Genomic DNA, 8324 nt, shown 5'->3' with positions numbered 1-8324 from the left:
ATACTTTACATGGGAGAACATAGGTTTTGCACTTTGTATTTCAATTCATTGCAATGATTACAATTCCCTCAGTGCATCATCAGTATTTGCTTCTATTCCCTCTCTTTTTTTTTGTTTTGTTTTGTTTTGATGGTCAGAAAAACACTCAGGAATATACAATCATTTAAACAACCAAAGGGCACAATCTGCAAGGCTGCTTCCTGGCGACCAGCACACAGCCTTTCCCTTTTCATGAGTCTAAAGTCCTCAGCTGCTCTCTCTTCATATCCTCATCTCTGCCTCCATCTCTGGTGTCGCTGCTTCTCTAGATAGGGTCCCACATTCCTTCTGCTTGTTCTCTTTTCCCTTGCTGGTTCTATGGTCCTCTGTTCCTGGAATGTAAATGTAACTACACCCGGCTTTATGTTACAAAACTTGTATCTTTACAGTTGTTACAGTTGCAATACTCATGATAACAATTACTAAGTATTGAATCATAAGAATCTTAACCCCATCTTCTTTCACCAGACCCATCTAGAAAAGATAAAAACTATTCAGTTGGGATTCTGCCTTCCCTTGCACACTCTGAAATGAAATTGCCTCTTAAAAATTTGTAAGCCAGTCAATTTGTGCCCCTCTAAATTGCCCACCCTATCATCCCTGTGTACATAGGGGATAGGATTGACACTTGATCTGTGCATTGATTTTTTTTCCTTTTGTTGTTTTAATTTGTTCATTCTTTCTTCTTCCTTTTCCTTCCCTTGATTTTTACCCTTTTGATCTCTGCTTTCATTTTTTGTTTCTGTTTCTCATGTCTACCTCTTCATTTTTTTAACTTAATCTTTTTTTAACTTCTGTGCCTCTTTCTTTCTTCCTCTTCCCTCTCATTTTTTTAATATTGTTTTTCATCTTTGTATTATTTTTCTCTTGTAAAGCTTTATTTTCCTGTCCCTCTTTCCTCTTTTTCTGAGGAAGAAAAGATAATGGAACTGAAAAAGAATTCAAAAGAATGGTACTTAGGTATCTTCAAAGGATTGACAGGAAAAATGAGGACTGCAAGAACACTGAAAAACTTTATAAGAATTCAGAAAAAAAACTTCAGGAACAAACAGATAAATTAAATGTAAATTATAAACAATACAAAACCTGTAATTAGAAATCCAGAAGATTAATACTAATATCTCAAAGACGGACAATACAATGAAAAGGCAAAAGGGAAGATTTGAAGCAATGGAAACCCAAATGTGTGAACTTGAAGATAAATCTCTCAAACTTTAAGTTAGAAGAGCAATCAGAGAAAAGAATGAAAAAATTCTAAGAAAGCCTAAGAGTTATGTGGGACACCATGAAAAGGAATAATTTACTTATTCAATCTGTATGCTTAGCAAATAATATGAGAAGCAGGATTATATGAAGAAAAACTTGGCATCAGGATTGGAGGAAGACTCAATCTGTGAAATGAAGATGATACAACCTTGCTTGCTGAAAGTGAAGAGGACTTAAATACTTTCTGATGAAGATCAAAAACCACAGCCTTTGTTATGGGTTGCATCTCAATGTAAAGAAAACAAATATCCTTAACACTGGACCAATAAGCAACATCAGATAGAGAAAAGATTGAAGTTGTCAAATACTTCATTTTGTTTAGCTCAACCATCAACATTCATGGAAGCAACAGTCAAGAAATCAAATGACGTATTGCTATAGGCAAATCTGCTGCACAAGACCTCTTTTAAAGTGTTCAAGAGCAAAGATGTAAGATTGAGGTCTAAGGTGGTGCACTTGACCCAAGCCATGGTATTTTCAATAACCTCATATGCATTTAAAAGTTGGACAGTGAATAATGACCATAGAAGATTTGATGCATTTGAGTTATGGTGTTGGAGGAGAATACTGAAAGTACCATGGACTGCCAAAAGAAGAAATCAATCTGTGTTGGAAGAAGTACAGCCAGAATGCTCCTCGGAAGCCAGGATGGCCAGACTTTGCCTCTCATATTTCGGACATGTTATCAGTAGGTACCAGACCCTGGAGAAGGATATCATGTTTGGTATAGTGTAGGGTAGAAGGAAAAGACAAAGACCCCCAGGAGATGAACTGGCACAGTGGCAGCAGCAATTGGCTCAATGATGTAACAACCATTGTGATTTTGGCACAGGAGTGGGCAGTGTTTTGTTCTGTTTTGCATAGGGTCACTATGAGTCACTCCTGACTCAATGGCATCTAACAATAACAACAATTGGAATTCCAGAATAAGAAGAGACAATGAAAAGTTCAGAGAAAATCGTCAGAGTTGTTGGAAGAAAACTTCCTTAACATCATGAAAGATGAGAAGATAAGCATATAAGAAACTGAACGAACCTCATACATGATAAATCTTAAAAGAAAATCACCAAGACATACCATAATCAAACTTTCCAAAAACAAAGACAAGGAAAGAATCCCGAGAGCAGCTCAGGAGAAATGAAAAGTTACTAACAGAGGAGAACCAATACCACATAGCTCTGATTTCTCATCAGAGACCATGTAGGCAAGAAGGCAATGGGATGATACGTACAAAACTTTGAAGGGAAAAAAAATGTCAACCAGGAATCATACCCAGCCAGCAAAGGTGTCCCTCAAATACAGCAGTGAAACTCGGACATATCCAGGAAACAGAAAAAAAGGAGTTTGTCATAGTCAGGCCAACTTTACAAAAAATACTAAAGTGAGTTCTTTGGGCTGGAAACCAACCACAGCAGACAACAAACCTGAGGTTTACATACAGAGTAATACCACCCAGAACTCAAACCAGATATCCAGGTATCAAACCGGGGATCCAAAGGAAGCAAATCTGCAAACTGAAAATAGGGAACTAGAGATATCAATTTATAATGAAGTCAGCTACAAAGCAAAAAGAAGGAAGAGTATAGATGCAGAACTTCCAAATGGCTAGGAAGTCAAGTAGATTTCAAGAAAAACTGTGTTGTAAAGGGGGCAAAATAATAAAATGTAGGGTAAATTTAAAGAAAATTAATGCACTTTCACATCAAAATCAAAAAGAGGAAATTCAGAAAGATTTAGTAAACATTAACACAACAGAAATGAAAATGAAAAGCTAACCCACAAAGAAAGTGAACTTAGTGCCAAAAATTATGTGGCACTAAGAAACGAGTTATTGTTGGTATGTGCCGTGGAGTTGGTTCCCATTCATAGCTGCCCTGCACAGAGTTTCCGAGGCTGTAAATCTTTACGGGCGTAGAAAGCCTCATCTTTCTCCTGCAGAACAGCTGGTAGTTTTGAACTGTTGACCTTGTGGTTCGCAGCCCGACTCGTAACCACTATGCTTCCAGAGCTCTTAAGAAACCAGTAGCACCACAAAACAAAACAAAACAAAACAAAACAAAAAAACACACACAGCAAAATGACAGCAATTTATGAATGTAAATGTATAAGAAAGCAAGATCCTTCAATAGACTGTCTTCAAGAGACACATTAAAAAAGTTGGAGATAGTCTAAATACCCATCAACAGAAGAATGGTAAACCAACTTTGGTACTTACACACAGTGGCTTAGTATACAACTTTGAAGACCAACGAAGAATCTGCAAAATACTTCACAACATGGATGAACCTGCAGGACATTATGCTGAGTGAAATTAATCACAAAAGGTCAAATATTGCATGAGACCTCTGTTGTAAAAAGTTAAGAAAAGGTTTTCTTGTTAAAAGAAACATTCTATGATGGTTACTGGGGGTGGGATGGAGGGAAAATAATTCATGGACTAGAGGCTGGACACATGTTAACATGGGTCTCAGGGCAGGCAATATACAGCAAGGGGGAAGTTGATAGAGGTAAAATGAAGGTAGCAAGAGACAAGGAAGAATGAAAATGTAACAGTGAATAGAGGTAAATACTGTTAAGTGACTGCATATGAAGGAGGGGATTGTAATCATTGTAATGAAGCAAAACATATGATTTGTTGAATGTAAAACTAATGATATGCTCTGTAAACCTTCAGTCAAGTCACAGTTTCAGGGGCTTGGGAGAACAGGAGGCATGGAGACAAGAATCACAGGGCCATGGGATAAGTGATATTATACTGAAGGGACTGCAATCATTGAAATGAAATGAAATGTATGATTTGTTGATTCTAAAAATAATCTGCTCTGTAAACCTTCACCCAATTCTCAATTAAAAGTTAAAAAAACTAACCAACACCATTTACAATAGCCAAACAAATGATGAAATACTTAGGAATAAATCTAACCAGAGAAACAAAAGACCTATGCAAAGAAAACCACAAAACACTACTACAAGAACCCAAAAGAGACCTACAAAAATGGAAGATCATTGGAACAGAATTGAGACTCCAGAAGTAATCCACCTACTTACGGTGAGTTGATCTTTGACAAAGGGTCAAAACACATTAAATGGTACTGGCAAAACTGGAAATCCATTTACAGAAGAATGACACAAGAACCATATATGATACTATATACAAAAATGAACTCAATATGAATTAAATTTGAAACCTAGAACAATAAAGATCATCAATGAGACAATAGGGACAAACTTAGGGGTTCTGATACATGGAATAAGTAAACTACCAAAAATAACTGAATACACACAATCAGCAGAAGAGAAAATAGATGACTGAGACCTCCTGAAGATTAGACACTATGTACATCAAAAAATTTCACCAAAAGTGGACTTCTGTTAAGATGGCGGACCAGGCACATGCACTACACAGTCTCTCTACAACAAAGATAGAGAGACCAGATGAAACAGACACAGATGAAAATTCTGGAACTCTGAGAAGTCGATTCAGTGTTTGCTGGGAGGAGAAGCTAAGTAGGGATGGAGAGAGGGAGAATGCCAACAACCTTAGATGACTATATATGACAACACCACCCAGAACTTAATCCAGACATAGAAGCATTTAAAGACAAACAAACTTACAAGGCTGAAAATAAGGAACTAGATAGATATCAATTTATAATGAGGTCAACTACACAGCAAAAAGAGGGAAGAGTGTAGATACAGAACTTCCAAATGGCAAGAAAGTCAAGTAGATTTCAAGATAAAACACTGTTTTAAATAGGGAAAAATTAATAAATTACAGGGTAACTTCAAAGAAAATTAATACACCTGTACATTAAAATACAAAAGAGGAAAATCAGATTTAGTAAAGTCCTGGTGTGGCGCTGTGGGCCAATGCATCACATTGCAAAGTCATTTGAACTGCAAGGTTGGTGGTTCAAGCTTACCAGCCACTCCTTGGAAACCCTATATAGAGTCTCTATGGGTAGGAATCAACTCGACGGCACTTAACAACAACAACAACATCACAACCTAAATGAAAATGAAAAGAAAACCCACAAACAAAATGAGCTCAGTGCAAAAAGATACATGGAACAAAGAACCAGCAGCAGCACACATCAAAATGATAGCAGTCAACTCATACCTAAGGAAAATTATACTGAATGTCAATGGATTAAGAGTACCAGTCAATAGACAGAGCAGAATGGATAAGAAAAGAGGATCCTTCAATGTACTTTCTACAAGAGATACATCACAAAGATAGAAACAGCGAAATATCCATTAACAAAAGAATGGTTAAACAAACTTTGGTACATACACACAATGAAATATCATGCAATGATGAAAAAATAAAGATGCATCTGTAAAACACCTCACAACATAGATAAACCTGGAAGAAACACATTATGCTGAGTGAAATTAGTCAATCAAAAATGTGCAACTACTGTATTTGACAATGTTGTAAAAAGTTAAAACAAAGTTTTCTTAATAAAAGAAACAATCTATGATGGTTATGGGAGTCAGGGGGGAGGGAAAATTATTCATGGGCTGGCGGGTAGACATATGGGTGACATGGGCAGGCAATATACGACAAGAGGGAAGTTAGCTGGTAGCAGGAGACACAGGAGGAATACAATAGTTAAAGTGAACAGAGGTAAACTGTTGGTACATGGAGGGGATTACAATCATTGTATTGAAGCAACGTATCTAATTTGTTGATTGTAAAGCTACAACGTATCTAATTTGTTGACTGTAAAGCTAATGATCTGTAAACCTTGAAAAAAAGAAAAAAGAAGCCCAAATCTCCCACCCACCCCCAAGTTCAATATTTAAGCTTCACCCTGACTTAGGGAGAGAGGATGCTTGCCCAGAGAGGAGGAAAAAAAAAAAGAAATCACTAAAAGCGTAGAAAGAGACTGGGAACATTTTTTTGGCAATGACACATTAGACAAGAGACTATGCTCTAAAATTTATGTAACACTTCAACACCTCAAAAACAAGAAGAAAAATAATCTAAACACTTCACTAAAGAAGACATTCATTTGGCCAATAAACATGAAGAAATGCTTGTGATCATTAGCCTTTAGAGAGATGCAAATCAAAACAACAATGAGATATCATCTTACCCTAGCATTGATTGGTGTTGTTGTTAAGTGCTATTGAGTCGGTTCTGACCCATAGCGACCCTGTATAGGGTTTCCGAAGAGCAACCGGTGAGCTTGAACTGCTGACCTTGCAGTTCGAATGGCTTTGCAGTCTGGCACATTAGCGTACAGCATTGCACCAGTACGCCCATTTATAACAAGGTTTGAAAAATCCCCAGAAAACAAAAAATGCTGGCAAGAGTGTGGAGGGTCTGGGGCCCTTCTACATTGCTGGTGGGACCATAAAATGGTACAACCACTGTGGAGAACGTTATGGTGCTTCCTCAAAAAATTGGAAATACAAATACTATATGACCTATCAATTACTCTACTTGGTATATATCCTCATGAAATCAGAGTTCTGACAAGGATGGATGCACACCCATGTTCCCTGCAGCATGGTTCACAATAGCATAAAGATAGAGACAGCATAAATGCTTGACAAAAGAAGAATGGTTAGACAAACTTTAGTACAGATATACAATGGAACACTATTCAAAGTTGAAGGATAATGATGAATCTGTGAAACACCTCATAACATGAATGAAACTGGAGGACATTATGCTAAGTGAAATTCATCAATCACAAAAGGACAAATATTATGAGCCCATTGTTGTAAAAAATTAAGGAAAGATTTTCTTGCTAAATGAAACATTCTATGGTGGTTACTGGGGAAAGGAGCGGGGTAGGGAATTATCCATGGGCTAGTAGGTAGACACAAGTTAGTTAACATGGGTGACAGGGCAGGCAGTATACAAGAGGGAGGTTGGCAGAGGAAAGATGAAGATAGCAGGAGACACAGGGAGGAATGCAAGAATTAAAGGCAAATACTATTAATTGAAAGGAGCTCTGGTAGCGTAGCGGTTATGAATCAGGCTGCTAATCTTACAGTCAGCAGTTCAAAACTACCAGCCGCTCTGCAGGAGAAAAATGAGGCTTTCTGCTCCCGTAAAGATTTACAGCCTTAGAAACCCTGTACAGGGTCGCTATGAGTCAGATCCATGGCACATAACAACAACAACGTTATTAATCGATGGTACATGGTGGGCAGATTACAATCACTGTAATGAAGCAAAGTATATGATTTGCTGAATGCAAAACTGATGATCTGCTCTGTAAACCTTCACTCAGTTCACAATAAAAAGTTTAAAAAAATGTTATGAAAAGGTTTTTAAAAAAATGTTAAGAAAAGGTTTCTTGCTAGGAGAAACATTTTATGATGGTTACCAGGGGTGGGAGGGAAGGGAAAATTATTCAATGGGTAGAGGATGGACACATTAACTGGGTGATGGGGAAGGCAATATACAACAAGTGGGAGGTTGGCACAGGAAAGATGCAGGTAGTGAAAGAAACAGAGAACCCGGCAAGAGTTAAAGTGAAGAGAAGTAAACACTGTTGTGATGCCTTCAAATACATGATTTGGTGGATGTGGGCCTGATGCTCTCTTCTATAGACCTTCATTCAATTCACAATAAAAGGTTAAAAGTGTCTTTAGACATTTTCTTCTTAAAACACAACACCACAGTAGATTCAGTCTATTAATACTTTCTACACTGTCCTTACGGAATTATTTGACCATTTGAGCTCCTTTATAGGCTGTATAAAGGAGCTCTGGTAGCGTAGTGGTTATGAATCAGGCTGCTAGTCTCACAGTCAACAGTTCAAAATTACCAGCTGTTCCGCAGGAGAAAGATGAAGCTTTCTGCTCCCATAAAGATTTACAGCCTCGGAAACCTTGTACAGGGTCGCTATGAGTCGGAACCAACTTCACGGCACATAACAACAACAATAGGCTGTATAATACAGCTTAGTAGCTTAGTATGAATGTACCTTGTTTTACTGAAATAGTTTTTGTTATTATTATTTGGTGCTGTCGAGTCGGTTCCGACTTACAGCGAC

The sequence above is a fragment of the Chrysochloris asiatica genome, unplaced genomic scaffold, assembly GCF_000296735.1.
Source record: "Chrysochloris asiatica unplaced genomic scaffold, ChrAsi1.0 scaffold00092, whole genome shotgun sequence".
Taxonomy (NCBI): Eukaryota; Metazoa; Chordata; class Mammalia; order Afrosoricida; family Chrysochloridae; genus Chrysochloris; species Chrysochloris asiatica.
The sequence above is the reverse complement of the archived record's forward strand: the minus strand, read 5'-3'. Positions refer to the sequence as shown.